Raw genomic sequence first — 11,432 nt, 5'->3', positions numbered from 1 at the left:
AATCTATTTCTCTCCTCAACTCCTTGACCAAAGAAAGTGCTTCTAGATTCTTTCAATATCCTCTACAAACTTAGAGAGGATTTTCAAGAGACTCAAAGCATGAATAGGTAGATTTTGAAGGGAACCTTTGAGATGTTAAGTTTTACCCGCTTGATTGAGAAAAGCCCCTTTCCATCCAACCAACTTCCTATTAAATCTCTCCACCAAGGAAGACCAAAATGAATCAAGGTTTTGATCCAAGAGACAAAACTAGATAAAGAGACGAGAGATTGCCAATGGTACACCCAATAATTACGGATATTCGTAAATGTCTGGCCTTAGGAGTATTAATGAAAAAATAAAGATTTTATCCCAATTAATTAGTTGAATAGTAGTAGAAGAATAATTATCCAAATATTTTCAAATCATCTGTGCTTCTTAAATAGAATAAAATCCCATGAGGATGGCATCATTAATAAATCATTCATGGGAACAAGGAGGAGCATCGGATGCCAACTTAAGACCCTGGATAAGACCCATTGAGACATTTTTATAGATGAATATCCAAGGCTTTTTGTCATTATGACAAAAAGAAATAGTGATATGGGATCCCCTTTAAGAAGACCTCTCGAAGGTTGAAAAAATCTTGAAGAAGATCCCTTAATAATGATATCTGTGAAAGTTGTACTAATGAGCTAAAAAACTAGCTGGATAAATCTCTCTCCAAAACCAAAATATTTGAGAACCTTACAAATTAAATTCTAATTAACCCTATCACAAGATTTCGATAGGTCCAACTTAAGAAGGAAGCACTGGTCCATATAGTTTTGGGCTAGATGGATCACTTCATAAACCTTAATAATAATGTGCAAAATTTATCTCCTTGGAACAAATCCATTCTATTTAGGAGAGATAATAGAAAGGAGGAGGTTAAGAAATCTCATTGTAAGCACCTTGGAAAAAAATTATACATAGAATTGTAGAAGATAATAGGCTTGAAAGCACCCAAAGTATCAACACTAGGATTCTTAGGTATGAGAACAAGGAAAGTAGCATTTAATTCCTTTAACATTTGACCTAGACTGAAAAACTTCCTTAGCAATATTGCAAATGTCTTTCCCCACAATTGACTAGAAATATTAGAAAAATAACATAGGGAATCCATTCGAACTAGAGGATTTCTCACCTTCAAAAGAGAAAACAGCTTTTTAATCTCTTCAACATTAGGAATAGTAGTGATTTTATTGGGATCCTAATTAGGAAGAGATGGAATGGTTGAAAGGAGAACGTCCCACTCACCCAAATCCAAATTTCTATCTATGGATAGAAACAAAGAAAATAAATCAACCATAGCATTAGAAATGTCATTCTCCTTATAAATTCTACCATTCTTAGTTCTTTTGTTGGATATCCCATGAGCAATCCTATGTTTATAAGATGACATATGAAAGAATTTAGTATTCTTGTCACTAGCTTTCATTCATAGAGATCTCAATCTATGTCTCCAATAAATCTCCTCCCTCACAATAATATTATGATATTTCACTAAGATCTCATCTTCCTTGCTTCTCAAATCCTAGAGATACCCTTATTTCTGTATAATATCCCAAACTTTGTTCGTTTTAGCTTTAATAGATTTATTAATTTGTAAAATGTCCCTATGGACCTCCTTATTGCACACTTTAATTTTATCCTTAATGAATCTAATCTTATCAACAACCTTGAACATAGAAGTACCATGCACTTCTACCTACCACTCCCATATTTTGTTAAAAAATATCAAGATGGTCCATCCACATTTTTTAAAATCTAAAGGGGGAGTTCCTTTTAATCACTATGGGGTCAACTAAAAAGGAAATACGTAAATTATTCTAACCCACATTAGTGCAAGTAGATATACATGTTGAATGAATCACTAGAAATAAGAGCTTTATCAAGGCAAACATGGATGAGATCCATTTCATTCCTCCCATTAGACCAAGTATAGTTAACCCCCTACAAATCAACATCCATTAAAGCTTATCTATTAATCAAATTCAAAAGGTCTAAGTCTTCCTTCCAGATGGTTTGTAGACTCGAAGCCCCAAAATTATCACTCTCCTTAAGAGGAGAGTTGAAGTCCTCCATAACCAACCACAGATAACTAAGAAATGAAGAACTATTTTTTTCTAGCCTTCTCCAATACTTGACCCAACTAGACATAGTGTTAGGAGCATAAGCATTGGATAAGACCTAAGAAAAGCCATCATAGATATGAGTAAAAATATCAAAGTTATTTAAATGACAAAGATGGCTAATTAAACATCCCAAACCATTGACTATCAAATTACTTAATAGATCAACACTCAATAATCTAGAGTGATAGTGTTTTTCTATTAAGCCTAATGTTATTTTTAGAATTATTCATAGTTATTTTTCAATGAACAACTTTTACCACACACTAATTTGTGATTAATTTTTTTGGTTCTAGAATTTTACAAATACATTTTACAAAAAAAAAAGAAAAAAAGAATTAGTTAAGAGTTAAATTTATGACTTTTTTGCTATTGGGGTGCTCTGTTAGATTTCTTGTCTTCTTAATAAATAGTATATTTTTCAATTGAAGTGGGGTTCATTTTCCAATATCCCTTAAATAATGTTGCAAGTTCTCAAGATCATAGCTTAGGGTAATCAATAATGGATAATCCATCTTTGATACAAGTATGGCTTATGTTTTTGAAATGTACAAGAACAATCCCTTTGCTAATAAAAAGAATAATGAATAATCCATCTTTGATTCAAGTGTGACTTATTTTTTGGAAATGTACTACAATCCATTTTAAAAAAAGAAAAAAAAAAGCCTATCCTATCGACTAATCATTGCATTTACAAAAGTGCACAACGACTAGTTAATATTCTTAGCATTTTTTATTGTTTGATAAGTGATTTTTGTATTGATTCAAACTTCAACCATTACATTTAAAATAGAAAAGTCCTTAAGCCTTTATTGTCAACACAACCCCTACATCAGCTACCTAGACAAACTATGACACATCAACCCCAAAAGCATACCAAGTACTGACACATAAACATGGAAATAGCCCTACTAGGAAAAATGGCCATGTAGGCCATCCAAGAAAAATCTCATTGAACCACCATCTATAGAGAGCACCACCTCGCCAACATTTCCTCTCAGGATTTAATGATCATGATCCTACCCTTGGTATCCATCTTGCTAGACTTCTTGCCCAATATTGGTGGTGGCACTGCCTATGGTATCTCATCTACATTGTGATTTTTGACCTTGTTGGGAGTGTTTTTGTTTGCACTTCCTCTCTTCTACTAGCTAACACTTGTCCTATTATGATATGGAGCCTAATCAAACTTGGATATTTCTTCGGCATGGTTTTCTCCCCATATTATTTCTATGGGGGTTTGGGGGCAGTGTCCCCAAGATGGGGTCAAGGGGTAGCGACCCTGCAGAGTCCTAGGGTAGCACTCGAAGCTAAAAATGCCCTTATATTATAAAAGGCATTGACTGCTATCTTTCCTATTTGATGACTTATTCTAGCCCTAATTTTTTAAGCAGCAAAAGCTTGTATAAAAAGGCTTAGGGTTAGGGATTTCATAATATAATGGTGATATTGTACCTTCTTGTGGTGGTATTGAGCTATAAGGGATTGTGGATTGCAATCACTGGATAATAATAATATTGGACTTGTTGTTGGTGGGCATAGCCTAGGGATTGGGTGAACCACATTAAATCTTGGTGTCTTGTGTTCTCTTCTATACGATCTATTATTCTCTGATATTGGTTATATTTGCATGTAACTGTTATTTTTGTTTGAGGTTAATCCTAACAAGTGGTATTAGAGCCAAACGGTTGTCATTTTTTTTAACTCAAACTGTCATCATTTTTTTTTTTAGCCAGACCATTGTCATTTTTTTTTTCAGCCAGACCATTGTCATTTTTTTTTCACAATCCTCTACCAGAAGGTCTCATGCTTGAGTGGGAGTCTCACAGTTGAATGGGAGCAATGGTAGATGAGGGTAAGCTAAAGTTGGAGAATTTTAATGGGAAAAACTTTCAGTTATGGAAGATGCAAATGGAGGACTATCTTTATCAGAAGGACTTATGGAAGCCGTTGGAAGGAAAATCCAAGAAATAGGGAACTATGATAGATGAGGGCTGGGAGATTTTAGAAAGAAAGGCACTTGGAAGCATTGAATTATGCTTGGCACCATCAGTGACATTTAATATTACAAAATCAAAGACGACAACAGAGCTGATGCAAACCCTACTAAAACTGTATGAAAAGCCCTTCACTTCAAACAAGGTATCTCTCATGAAGCATTTATTTAATATGAAGATGACAGAAGGTGGATCCATTGTGGATCATTTAAATGAGTTTAACATTATTACTAGTCAGTTATCTTCTATGGGTATTAATTTTGATGAAGAAATTAGGGCTCTCTTGATTTTGTGTTCCTTGCTTGAAAGTTGGAATGGCTTGGTAATGATTGTGAGTAATTCTATTTTTGGATCTAATACCCTAAAATTTGATGATGTGATTGGTGTTATTCTAAGTGAGAAAACTCGTAGGAAAACCTCAGGTGGATCTACATCAGGAAGTGCTTTGAATGCTCAAGTAGAGGCAGATGACTGAAAGAGGAAATAATTTTGGAAATCGTCAGAAATCAAGAGGAAAGTCAAAGGGGAAGAGGTCTCAATCTAGAAGACCAAGAGATTGTTGGTACTATGGTAAACCAGGGCATAAGAAGAAAGATTGTTGGACTCGAAAGAACAATGAAGGAGATAAACTAGAAGGGAACAAGGAGGAAAATATGATAAGTAAATAATCTAAAGAGGATGATTTGCTTCTTTCTTTAGAAAGTATTGATGATTCATGGGTTTTAGATTCTGGTGCTTCATTTCATGCTACTCCTCATAGAGTTTATTTTATTGATTATGTCCAAGGGGATTTTGGGCTTGTTTATTTTGAGGATAATGAACCCTATCAGATTGTTAGAAAAGGAAAAGTTAAGATTAAGTTGCAGAATGGGAATTATTAGCTAATGCATGAGGTAAGAAATGTTCCAAGGCTAAGTAGGAATTTAATTTTAGTAGGGCAACCCAATGATGAGGGTTGTGTAGTTACTTTTAACGATAAAAAATTGGAAGGTTTCAAAAGGTTCCCTTGTAGTAGAAAAAGCTGTGAAAGTAGGCACCTTATATCTTTGTACAAGTCATACTATTCCTTCTACTTTGATTCTTTCAGAGAAAAATGAATGTTTAGGAATAGTTGCTGTTGCTAAGCAGGTAGAAAAAATAGTTGTAGATTTTGATATAGCGTTATGGCACCAGAGGCTTGGGCACAAGTGAGAAAGATATGAAAGTGCTTCATTCAAAGCAAGTTTTACTAGGTCTGAAATGTGTTAATATGGATTTCTATAAAAGTTGTGTGTATGGAAAATAAAAGAGAGTGAGTTTTGTGAAGACTGAGAAGGAAAAGAAAAGTGAGAGATTAGAGCTCATGCATACTGATGTATAGGGACCAGCTCAGGTATCTTCCCTTGATGGCTCTCATTATTATGTTATGTTTATTGATTATGCAACTAGAAAGGTATGGGTTTATTTCCTTGGACACAAATATGTTGTATTTTAAACTTTCAAGAAATAGAAATGGTTGGTTGAAAATGAGACTAGAAAGAAATTAAAATATCTCAAATCTAATAATGGTGGTGAGTATTGAAGTCATGAATTTGAAGATTATTGCTTCAGAAATGGTATTCATAGACAAAAAATTGTTCCAAGGACTCCATAGGAAAATGGAGTGGCTAAACGCATGAACAAGACTATAATGGAGCATGCAAGAAGCATGAGGTTGCATGTAGAGTTGCCCTTAAACATGTGGGTAGAGGTTGTCAATATTGTTGTATATTTGATTAATAGAGGTCCCTCTACTCCTTTGGGCTATGGTATTCTAGAGGAAGCATGGACTAGTAAGAAGGTGAGTTATTCTTTTCTCAAAACCTTTAGCTGTGAAGCATTTTCTCATATAGATTCTAGAAATAGAACCAAGCTGGAAGTTAAGTCAATGAAATATGTATTTTTTGGATATGGCATTAATGAATTTGGTTATAGGCTTTGGGATCTTGAAAATTGTACAATTTTAAGAAGCAACGATGTCATATTCAATGAGAAAGTGTTGTACAAAGATTTGTTGTAGCAACATGGGAAGAAAGAAGATGATTATATAGTCTTGGATGATACTAAATATGATATTGTTCCAACAATTCTTCATGATGTGCAACAACTGCAACAACAAATACCACACACACCAGTGAATGTTAGACGATCAACAAGGCTAAGTAGACCTCCAAAAAGATTTTCTCCTTCTTTGTACTCTATTTTACTAACAAATGTTGGTGAACCTGAATGTTATGATGAAGCTATATAGGTGGATACAAAGATTTAGTGGGAGTTTGCAATGAAAGACGAAATGGACTCTTTGCTGAAAAATAAGACATGGGATTTATGCAAGTTGCCTACAAGTAAAAGGGCTTTACAGAATAAATTGGTTTACAAATTAAAAGAAGAGGATGGAGGTAAGAAAAGATTTAAAGCTAGATTAGTTGTAAAAGCATTTGCACAAATAAAAGGCATTGATTTTGATGAGATATTCTTTCTTGTTGTTAAAGTGACTTCATTCACACTGTTTTAAGTATTGTGGCTACTGAAGATTTGCATTTGGAGCAACTTGATGTTAAAATAGTCTTTCTTCATGGTGATTTGGATGAAGAGATATATATGGCATAGTCATAGGGATTTGAGGTCAAAGGTAAGGAGAACTTAGTGTGCAGATTGAAGAAAAGTTTATATGGCTTGAAGTAAGCACCTTGGCAATGGTATCTAAAATTTGACAAGTTTATGCATGATGGCCATAGTAGGTGTCATTCAAATCATTGTGTTTACTTTAAGAGGTTGGATGATTTTATGTTTATATGTTGATGATATGCTTGTAGTTGGGTCTAAGATGGATCACATTAAGGGGTTAAAGGAAGAATTAGCACATGCATTTGCTATGAAGGATTTTGGGGTAGCAAAACAAATCCTTGGTATGAAGATTTGTAGAGATAGGAAGAATAGAAAATTGACATTATCTCAGGCTAATTATATTACAAAGGTGTTGCAATGTTTCTCTATGGAGAACGCTAAAGCTGTCAGCACACCTTTACCTTGTCATTTGAAGTTGACTAAGGAGATTTGTCCAAATACACAAGAAGAGGAGGACAAGATGTCCAAGGTACCTTATGCTTTAGCTATAGGAAGTTTGATGTATGCTATGGTATGTATTGGGACAGATATTGCACATATACTGGGAGTTATTAGCAAGTATACGAGTCATCCAGGAATTGAGCATTAGAATGTAGTTAAATGGATTCTCAGATATTTGAGAGGTACATCCAGTAAGTGTTTACGCTTTGGGGGATCTACTACTAATTTATAGGGTTATGTTGACTCATATTTGGCAGGATATATTGATACTAGGTAGAATACTATAGGTTATGTATTTATTGTTGGTGGAGTAGCTGTGAGTTGGGTTTCTAGGTTGCAGAATGTTAATGCTTTATCCACTACAGAGGGAGAGTATGTTGCTACTATAGAGGCAGCCAAGGAGATGATATGGCTTCAATTCTTCTTGGAAGAATTGGGACACCCTCAGAGGGATAAATATTGGTTACAGATAGCTAGAGTGTCATTCATCTTGCGAAGATTTATGCTCTGCATTCAAAGATAAAACACATATAGTTATGGTACCATTTTATTTGGTCAATTTTGGATGATGGATAGTTAAAGTTGGACAAGATACATACAAATGACAATCCAACAGATATGTTTCCAAAGGTAGTAACAAGAGAGAAGTTGAATTCCTCTCAACTTTGATTGGTCTTTTAGACTGAATAAAATAAAAGAACAATAGAGTCTAGGGTGGTTTGATATTCTAGTGGGAGCTACAAGTTTAGCAATGCTATGATCAGTCTCTAAGTGGGAGGTTATTGTTGTGGAGTTTGCTCAGTCTCCGAGTGGGAGATTGTTGTGATGTGAAGCCTAATTAGACTCAGAGGTTTATTCAGTGCAATTTTCTCCCCATATTATTTCTATGGCATCAAGGGGTAGTGCCCTTGTGGGGTCCTAGGGAAGCACCCCAGGTGTGCCAAATGCCCTTATATTGTAAAAGGCATTGGTTGCTATTTTTCCTATTAGACAACTTATTCTAGCCCTAAGTTTGTAAGTGGCAAAAGCTTGTATAAAAAGGCTTAGGGTTAGGGATTCCATAATGTAATGGTGATATTGTAGCTTCTTGTGGTGGTATTGAGCTTTAAGGGATTACAGATTGTAATCACTAGATAATAATAATATTGGACTTACTGTTGGTGGATGTAGCCTAGGGATTGGGTGAACTACGTTAAATCTTGGTGTCTTGTGTTCTCTTCTATGCGATCTATTATTCTTTGATATTGGTTATATTTGCATGTTACTATTATTTCTATATTCAAGGTTAATCCTAACATGTCCTCCTCCCACTAGATCATGTACTTGACCAATATTTCCCTTGCTACATGTGCCTCACCCACCCACTGCTTAACTAGTGTCATCATGCCAAACACCATAAAGGGTTGGAAGCCCTCTCTAACACCATCCACATACATCCACTAACCCTCGACTATATGAAATACCTCACAAGCTTTGCAACTAGCGACCATCTCTAAATCCTGAGCCTTCAATCTAGTTCAATACTCAAGTCTACCATTCACATGGCCTCCTCCATGCTTTGCGCCAACATGAAAGCCCAAGCATAGAACATTGAGGAAATATTCATGTTGGTTCATGGACAAAAATCACCCTTAATGAAATCCTTGCCAAATAGCTAGAGGGGGATTTCAAAAAACTCATCCTCTACCACCCTAAACACCTATGCCAACCTACATGGTGTGATCATCATTTGAAACTCTGACATCTACTTGCATTTAGATGTTTCCAAGAAGAAATTTGCTTCTATTCTCTAGCTTCTAACTCCACCAAACTATTATTAATCACTGAAAAGAATGATGAACACCACACAATATAAAACCATTAATTCTCCATAAAGTTCCAAACACACCACACAAGGTTATCATAATTGGGTACTCTATGTTCAATTCCTCACACTTGAAATGAAACCTCACATGCCTAGCCAAATTCGTCACCATTTATGTTGAGAAACATGTGTCTCAACCTTGCAAGATGTTTCCAAAATATTCTAAAATTCTTTTGTGGTAGTTTTCCACATGTTTATGTATTAGAAAAAGGTACAGGAGTTGTTAAAAATGTGTCTAGTCCCTAGTAGAATATAGGTGGGCTATTTTTAGAGTATAAACAACTCATTACATGAATTCTATGAGGGTCTAAAGTAGGGGACACAATTATGGACAAGAAAACTATTTTAGCTTGGTTGTTTTCTCATCTTGGAGTTTCCAATGTCAAGTATGGGTAACATGTGGCATGATTGTTTTTCCCATGGTTTTGTAAAACCACAAGTGGTGTCCAGGTTAAAAAATTGCTATGTAAGGAAGGCTTGGGAAGGAGTTTGATCACTAAGTTTTGTTTGCAAGACTAGATGCTAGAAGGTATCTCTCTAAGCTCGAGTTGTAGTGATGCACTTCTGTAAGAACTTGCATTGCAAGTGTATTGTAATCATCTTGATTTGGTAATACATAATGTGGGTTTTTGAAGGTGGGGTTTTTCTCTTGGAAGGATATCCCCACGGTGATCATTGTGTAATGTGCTTATTGTGATTTTTTATTTATGCATGTTTATTTATCCATTGAAATCTTTGTAATAGTTAGTTGAATTTTCATAATCATTCTTTCAAGATTAGCGTAGGAAGTGATTATGTGCACCTTTGCTTCCCTACAAGTGGTATCAAAGCCTGGCTAGTTTTGGTTCTATTTGTTGGGTACAAGGTTTTTTGAGCTAATCAAGGTTTGAGTGGGAGCTTGTGCAAAGGTTTTCATTTATGTGTTGCAGGATTGCAAAGATGACAAGCATATCAGGGAGGATTGATGTAGAGAAGTTTTTATGGAACAAACTTTGAGATGTGGAAGCTAAAGATGGAAGATCTATGGGATGCGATTGATGAGAATAAATAGAGGCCTACAGATTTGACTTTAGCTACACAATATGATGTGACTAATAGAAAAGCTAAAAAGGGTACTGCGAAGAAGATTTTAAAGAATCTAAGTGAGATCTATTAAGTGAAATTACTTGTGAACAAGATTTTTTTGAGGAAGAAGTTGTATTCTTTGAGAATGGAAGAAGGCAGATAGATTTTTGAGCTTCTAGAAAGTTTTAATATGTTGGTGACTCAGTTAACCTCCATTGGGTTATCAATGAATGCAGAAGAAAGGTGTCAAGTCTTGCTATGTTTGTTTCTAGACTCATGGGATTGCCTTATCATGGGCAATGGCCATAGGGAGCACTTTAGTTGTCTTGAAGATGAAGGATGTTGTTGGTTCTCTACTTTATGAAGAGATGAGAAGGAAGGTCTCTCTATATGCCAAAGAGGCTTTGAGTGCTCAAGGAAGTTCAAAAGAAATAGGCAAGAATGAAAAGCAACATGGTCATTCTAAGTCCAAGAATAAGGGGAGATCAAAATCTCCTGATAAGTCCAAGGCAATCTGTTGGAATTATGGCAAACCTGGACACTTCTGAAAGGATTGCACAATGGAAAAGAAGAAGAAGAAGGAGAATAAAGATTCTAATTTTGAGTCTGAGAAGGAAGATAGAGATGCTTTCATCACAGCCTTGGTCACTCATGCAAGTGATAATGCATGGTTGATAGACTTGGGTGCATCTTTCCACATGACTCCTAATAGAAATTGGTTTAGTAAGTATGAAAAGTTTGATGGTGGTAAGGTGTATTTGGTTGATAACTCAATTCTTGATATTGTTGGTCGTGCAAGTATTGGTATGAAATTTTTTGATGGTGTCTTACATATCTTGAGACTAGCAAGGAACTTATTATTTGTTTGTAAACTAATAGATGTGGTGTGCATGCATAGTTTTCTGAAGTGGGTGTGAAAATAGTGAGAGGTGTTCTGGTAATAGCAAGAGGAAGCAGATTGGGTACATTGTACCAGCATGATGTATGCAAGGTTAAGTGCAATAGTACTTCTGATAAGATTGTGAAAAGGACAACTTTTTTGGAGAAGGAGAGGATTTTTCTTTCAACAGATGGTCATGGTTTTTGGGTACCCAAGGGTGCTCTATGTATTGAATCAAACTTGCTTGTAGAGAAGATTATGTTATGGCACTAGAGACTGAACTAGATAGGTGAGAAGGGTCTACAAACCTTTAAAAATTAAAATGTTGTTGATGGGTTGAATGATTGCAATCTTGAGTTTGATTTTTGTGAGCATTGTATCGATGG

The sequence above is a fragment of the Cupressus sempervirens genome, chromosome 11 (assembly GCF_028749045.1).
Source record: "Cupressus sempervirens isolate cs-2001-9-10 chromosome 11, ASM2874904v1, whole genome shotgun sequence".
In the NCBI taxonomy this organism is placed as follows: Eukaryota; Viridiplantae; Streptophyta; class Pinopsida; order Cupressales; family Cupressaceae; genus Cupressus; species Cupressus sempervirens.
The sequence above is the reverse complement of the archived record's forward strand: the minus strand, read 5'-3'. Positions refer to the sequence as shown.